Source organism: Hippopotamus amphibius, chromosome 2 (assembly GCF_030028045.1).
Source record: "Hippopotamus amphibius kiboko isolate mHipAmp2 chromosome 2, mHipAmp2.hap2, whole genome shotgun sequence".
NCBI classification, from domain to species: domain Eukaryota; kingdom Metazoa; phylum Chordata; class Mammalia; order Artiodactyla; family Hippopotamidae; genus Hippopotamus; species Hippopotamus amphibius.
The window spans coordinates 214,677,153-214,684,879 of NC_080187.1; the positions used below are offsets into that span (position 1 = coordinate 214,677,153).

Below are 7,727 nucleotides of genomic sequence, written 5' to 3' on the forward strand. Positions count from 1 at the left end.
TGTCTTCTTCAAGCTTGCGGCACCCGTCACTCACCTCGAGTCGCCGAGCTGGTCTCGGCAAGTGGCGCCCAACGTGGGGCTCGAAAGGCTTGAGTGACGAAGGTTCACGGAAAGTGAAATTGATAAAAGTAAAGAATTGGGAAGTGCCGTGAAGCCCCCAAGAGGAGAGTAAGAGGCCTCTGGAAAAATCCTGCCAGTAAGTAAATCTCTTGGGTAGTTTGTGTTCGGGGTAAAATATGGGAAATAAAGAAAGTTCAGATTAATATCGACCAGATGTATGCCTGTTACGGCAGCTCCTAAGGGCAGGTGGAGTACAAAGCAAGTGAAGGTCTTGTAAAAAGCAAATGAAGGTCGATTGTTAAAAATTCTGTAAATAGTTGAGAATATTGTATATAGTTTCCTTCTTTAGGCTAACACTGGGTTTATGTACTTAGGGATAAGGTTGGGAACGAACTTAAAAAACTGCATTCTAAAGGGACTCCCGTACCAGGTTCTGTTTGGTCAAATGTGGTCTCTGATTAAGTCAGTATTAGAGCCTCTATTAGAGCCTCTATGGGCTCCTGAAGGCTCAAATGATAGCTTTGATGAAGAAGCCCGTCCGTCAGAGGACCGATGGGCATGTGCGGTGCCAAACGAAACTGAAAAACAAAAGGGAATACAAATGGCTGAGGGATTAAGACCCTCGGCTCCCTCAGTTGTGGAGGAGGGCAAACTTCCTATACTGCCCCCTCCTCCACCCTCTTTAATGCCGCCTGGGGGAGCTTATGCCTTTCCTGTGTCTATAGGACACTCAGTTTTATCACCCTTACAGAAGGGCATTTTGCAGGCTAGACAAGAGGGAGATCTGGAGGCTATGCAAATGGCATTTCCAGTAACTATTCATGAAAGGGTGGCACCTAGAGTGGATCCTAATAATCCCAATGGAATTTATGAGGCAGTACATGAGCCAATACCCTTCAAAATATTGAAAGAATTGAAACAAGCAGTACAAAATTATGGAGTAAATTCTCCATTCACCATAGGTATCATACAGGGAGTAGCCGAAGGCTCTCGTTTGATTCCAGCTGATTGGGCAACGTTGGCTCGTGCAGTACTAGCCCCGGGAGAATTTTTACAATTCAAAACCTGGTGGTGTGATCATGCTGAAACTATGGCAAACCACAATCGAGCAAGGCAGATTCCTATCTCCTTGGATCAATTGATGGGTAGTGGAAATTGGGGCAGAGTTCAAGATCAGATTCTGATGGAAGATCAGGCCATAGAACAGGTGAGACATTGTTGCTTAAGAGCCTGGGAGAAAATAGAAGCTAAAGGGCAAGCTCCTGTCTCTTTTCAAAAGATCATGCAGGGGGCAAAAGAGCCCTATACTGAATTTATTGCCAGATTACAGGAGACTATCAAGCGGCAGATCACTAATGCTGAGGCTGCTGATACTATTTTGCAATTATTAGCCTTTGAAAATGCGAATACAGATTGTAAGAAGGCCATTGGACCTATGAAAGGAAAGGGAACATTAAATGATTATATTAGAGTGTGTCAGGGAATGGGAACTGAGAGCTTTAAAGCAACAATGATGGCACAAGCTATGGCTGGACTGAAAATAAATAACAAATTTCCAGGGAAATGCTTTAACTGTGGTAAACAAGGACATACAGAGAAACAATGTAGGAAGAGAATGGATAGAAGGGCTATTAATTTTCAAGATAATGTAATCAAAGGGCAAAAACAGCCTGGACTTTGTCCAAGATGTGGAAAAGGATTTCACTGGTCAAGCCAGTGTAAATCTAACTTCCATAAGGATGGAACCCCTTTGTCGGGAAACTAACAACGGGGCTCACTCCTAGCCCCGCAACCAAAGGGAGCCTATCAGATCTAGAAACAGACAGAAGTGGCCCAATACTCCGCAGTGCCATGGAATTATCACCAGCCACAGCAGGCAGCGCAGCCTTAGACCTTCCTTGTGCAGAATCTATTATTATACTGCCTGGAGAAACTCCAACATTGGTCAGGACAGGAATTACTGGACCTTTGCCAAAAGAAACCGTTGGCTTAATACTAGGAAGGTCTGGTTTAACATCAAAAGGAATTAGAATTCATACTGGAGTAATTGATAATGATTATGCTGGAGAAATTAAAGTGATGATATCAACTTCGGTTCCATGGAAAGCCCATCCAGGTGATAGAATAGCACAGTTGCTTATTCTGCCATATTATAAGATTGGCAATAGTACAAAAGTAAGGAGAACGAGAGGCTTTGGAAGCACAGGAGAGGCTGGAGTTTTCCTCTCTGAAAAAATTTTAGAAACACGCCAGACGTGCTCAGTAACTATAAATGGAAAAGCTTTTAGAGGATTAATAGACACAGGTGCTGATGTTTCAATTATAAGCAGTAATCATTGGCCTTCTCGCTGGCCTACTTGTCCTGCAGACATTACAATGGTAGGTTTAGGTAAAGCTCATGGCTTGCAGCAAAGTGCTAAAATATTGCCTTGTATTGGCCCAGATGGGCAGCCAGCCCACTTACAACGCTATATAGCAGACCTTCCAATTAATTTATGGGGAAGGGATTTATTGCAACAATGGAAGGCTGAAATCCACATTCCAACGATAGATACTTATAGTATGCAAAGTCAAGAAATGCTAATAAATCAAGGATATCAGCCAGGGTTAGGTCTTGGTAAATATCATCAAGGGAAACTATTTCCCATTCCAGCTGAAGGTAATGCAAATAGAGAAGGTCTTGGAGATCAGTCTTTTCACTAGTGGCCACTGTTCGTAAAAGCTTACTGCTTCCCCCAGCACCAATCCCATTGACCTGGAAAACTGATACACCTGTATGGGTTGAGCAGTGGCCTTTAACCATAGAAAAGTTAGAAGCTCTAACAGAATTAGTGACTGAACAGTTAGAAAAAGGACATGTTGAAGAATCTTTTAGCCCATGGAACTCTCCAGTATTTCCAATAAAGAAAAAAACTGGTAAATGGCATTTATTAACAGATCTCAGAGCAGTCAATGCAGTTATACAACCAATGGGGGCCTTACAACCAGGCCTCCCATCACCTAATATGATCCCTGCTAATTGGCCTCTAATAGTTATTGATCTGACAGACTGCTTTTTCACCATTCCATTACATCCCAAAGATAAAGAAAAATTTGCTTTTTCTGTGCCTGCACTAAATAATAAAGAACCTCGAAAAAGGTTTCAGTGGAAGGTGTTACCTCAAGGCATGTTGAATAGCCCTACTATTTGCCAGAATTTTGTTGCTAAAGCCCTTGAACCAGTACAACTAGAATTTCCTAATTGTTATCTTATCCATTACATGGATGATATCTTGTGTGCTGCTCCTAATCAAGATTTACTTACTTCTGCGTATATTAGCATGCAGCTTTGCCTTGATAGAGCAGGACTTAAAATAGCTCCGGAAAAAGTACAAATGCATAGCCCATATCAATATTTGGGCACAATAGTTGATAGAACAACTATTAGACCACAAAAGGTGGAACTGAGGTCAGATCAAATCCAAACTCTTAATAATTTGCAAAAACTCCTAGGAGATATTAATTGGCTTCGCCCATGCATAGGGATCCCCACCTATGCATTGTCTAACCTATTTGCTTTGTTAAAAGGAGATTCAAAATTAAATAGTCCAAGAACTTTAACATCAGCTGCTTTAGAGGAACTAAAACTTGTAGAAAATAAAATTCATTCTTCTCAATTACAGAGAGTAACTGTTAATCAGCCATTGCAATTAATTATATTACCTTCTCATTCACCTACGGGGATATTAATGCAAAATGAAGGAATTGTGGAATGGTTGTTTTTAGCAAATACTATGGTAAAATCCTTGTCACCTTATTTAGAATTATTAACTCAGTTGGTTCTGAAGGGAAGAACTCGAAGTAAGCATTTAATTGGAACTGACCCTTCACATATAATTATTAATTTAACTACTAAAGAAATTCAGGCTTGTTTCCAAAATTGTATAAGTTGGCAAATTGCCTTTACTGATTATATTGGGAAAATTGATAGAGAGGCATTTTCGAGCCTCGTCTAAGAATGTGACTCATTTTAATGATGCACAGCTGCTGATATGGTGGCAGGACTCATTGACTAATATCTGGTCATCAGGAAGGTTAATCACATGGGGAAGAGGGTTTGCTTGTGTGTCACCAGGACAAGGCCTGGAACCTGTGTGGATTCCATCTCGGATAGTTAAGCCATATCATGAGCGTTCCAAAGAAACGCCATCTTGAATGGGATATAGAATCTCCGGAGATGAACTTTGTACATTTTTTTTCAGGTTTGAGCTTTGGAGACTAAGTTTACTAATTAGGCCATCCCTGATAGACCTTTGTGTAAAATAAAACGGATATGGGCTGACAGACAAGATCAGATTCTTTGGGATGTTTGCTGTGGGGCGGAGGGTGTGATACTACTTAATGGTTCCTATGGAACAGTATGAAACTGGTCCCCTAAGGGGTATGCAGTCTCTAATGGTTTACACCAAAAAAACTCCTCCTGCAATCCCTATAAAAGGTTGTGATGGCATATACCAATATTGCCATGCACTCGCCCTATCCCATCTTATGGCTTAGGATTGGATTAATACTTCCTTGGCCTCAATTAGAGAATGGCAGAGCTCAAACAGAAATATGGAAACTTCCCTTAAGTTTAAGAACATTACAAATCTGGAATGGCCATGATGCCAGTGACACATCGGCTGGGATATGGAGCGGATGGTGTCACACTGGACATACAACAATTACAAACTAAAATAACTGGCATGCAATATGATTTTTGCAGTCTCTACACCAAATTTGCTACTTTACAAAATATAGCTGATGGATTAAAAGCATTGCATCCATTGGATTGGATAAAAGGCATGAATAGCAGTCTCCTAAGCATTTTGATACTTTTTGTTGTCTTTTAATTATCCTATGTTTAGTTCTCAGGTGCACAGAAGGAAGGCTCCAAGGATTGACAGAAAAAGAAATAACTCGAATAGGCTTATCTTCTCCTACAGGCTTATCTTCTCCTACGAAAACAAAAAGGGGGAAATGTGGGAAGACATTCTGGAACCTTTTTAAGCATTGAAAGTGTTGAAGTATGTGGACCGAGCGATGGGATTCAGAATGTCCTGCTTGAGCAGTGGAGGAGCTGAGGGTGCGGGGCATGGAGACTAATATCACCCTGTTTGGTCCTGAGGGATGGCTGGTTAGCCAAAGACGGGTAAGATTCCTCAAGGGAGGAATAACCTAAGACAGGCACAGTCGCAGAGGGGCCAACACAGGTGGGGCACAGACCCCCAATATCTGAGAGAGGTCTCCTGCCCCCAGGGCTGTTTTGCTCTCCACACCCAGCTCAAATCCACACCTGCTCAGCTCGGACCCAGGAGGCAAACAAGGATCATTGCCCCAGTCATGTGAGGCCTTTGATTGTTTATGAGTGTAACCTGAGAATGTTAGCCCACGAACTCAATAAAAGCAACCTGGGATGAGTCAGCAGGGCTCTTGATCCGAGAGGTCTTGAGCCCCCCGGTCCCACTTTTCTCTTCAGTCTGTGTCTGTGTCTTCTTCAAGCTTGCGGCACCCGTCACTCACCTCGAGTCGCCGAGCTGGTCTCGGCAGTGCACAGGCTTCTCAGCGGGGCAGCTTCTCTTGTTGCGGAGCACGGGCTCTAGGCACATGGGCTTCAGTAGTTGTGGTATGTGGGCTCAGTAGTTGTGGCTCACAGGCTCTAGAGTGCAGGCTCAGTAGTTGTGGTGCACAGGCTTAGTTGTTCCGTGGCACGTGGGATCTTCCCGGACCAGCGATGGAACCCGTGTCCCCTGCATTGGCAGGAAGATTCTTAACCACTGTGCCACCAGGGAAGTTCCCCCCAATTGTTAACATTTTATAACATTTAGCTTATCATTCTTTCTCACCCTCTCTCTATATATATTATTCTCCCACCCCCATCCCCAAGCCATTTGAAAGCAAGTTATAGATATGATGCTCTGATACGCTTAAATAGTTCAGTGGGTATTTCCTGAAAACAAGGATGCACTTCTTACTAGACACAGTACAACCTATTAGAATCAAGAAATTAATACAGCTCTACCATCTAATCCACAGATGTAATTTAAATTTCAACCGTCCTAGGTAGGTGGAGACTGATCACCTCACTGCTGTTTTCATAAATTATTTGGGAGATTTTTACAAAGTTTGTCACATCAGTCATTAATCCAAACAGCTTTGGTTCCTTTTAGTGGTGAATAGTATTTAGTATCCAAGTCTGGGCATGTTTATTGCCACTGAGATGTCATTATTTCCATTCCCTCTCAGCGGATAGACCTATGAAATATATGTTTACACACACATTCATCTATATTTCTATTTCATATATATGTTACATATGAAATTATATTATATATGTTCTTTTAAAATTGATTTTCATTGGAGTATAGTTTACTATATATGTTCTAATACCAACACTTCAAATTCCAATTCAACACTATGTATTCTTTTCTATTCTTCCCATCCTGTATAATTTTACCTTTCTTCTCCAAAATGGCTTCCATTTTCCACAATATATTTACCTGCATTTGCTCATATTGAAATCCATAGTGACCATCACAGTGGAGCCTCTTCAACTTGTGGCTGAGTCATTTTAACATTTAACCTCAAAGTTTCTGATCATTGCTTTACTATCTGGCATGATGAGAGTTCTAGGTTCATCTTTACGTTTCCTGCCCCAAACAAAGCAATGAGCCATTTCTTCAAAAAGCTCAGATGGTTTTTAGTGGGAAGTTGAATTTTGAGACCACAATCTGGGCACTAGGGATGCTTATTTTTACTGGATTGCTCATTATTTCTAAGCTGCTTCAGTGGAGAGAGCTAGATCTATATCTACACCTAAATTTATATCTAGATCTATACTTACAAAGACAGAAATAGAGATAATTTATACTGCTACTTCAAATTCAAGACTACAGGGGTTTATGTAACTTTTTGTATATTATCAGTACATGTTTCTTTCCTTTTCCGCACTGAGAATCCTAGTTCTCAAGAACATGGGATATTCCATAATTACTCATTCACTTTATCCCACATTGCTTACACAGGAGTCTCTAACATAACAATATGAATACTACAATCACTAATATAATTATTGAGAAAAGTTTAAAAAAATTTTTTGTATATACCCTTTCCTTCTACCCCTTCTACTCTTTCCATTTTAACAGATGTATTATCTGACTCTATGCCCATTAAATATGTTACCTTCTTCCACTTAACACTTTCAATTATCCGAAGAATTCTATGTTTAGTGTTTACCACTAGCTTTTTTACAATTGAAACTCATTCTCTTATTAGACTTCTCAGGAAGGGCTATGATATTCCCTGGGCTTCTTTGTATTAATAGCAGTTTGTCTGTGGCCTTTACACGTGAAAATATATAATCCTTGGCTCACATTTTCTTTCCTTGACATATTTTCTTCTGATTATGAAAATCATATTTTCTTTCCCTTACAAGTGACTTGCTCTTTTTGCCTAGTTACCTAATTTTGTTTTTCTTTTTTTACCAGTAAATTTACCAGACTACATCTTGGTATTGCTTGTTTTATGTTACTTTGGGGAGGAGGGGTGGCGAACCATATGGCTTGCAGGATCTTAGTTCCCTGACCAGGGATTGAACCTGGGCCCACAGCAGTGAAAGCACTTAGTCCTAACCATTGGACCACCAGGGA

General features: G+C 40.9%; 1 non-coding gene across 1 annotated transcript; it reads right to left on the reverse strand.

The window, feature by feature from the left end:
* Positions 1-7,654: 7,654 nt before the first annotated feature.
* Positions 7,655-7,727, reverse strand: TRNAE-UUC (transfer RNA glutamic acid (anticodon UUC)). Its single transcript has one exon. It is a non-coding gene; the product is annotated as a tRNA-Glu (tRNA).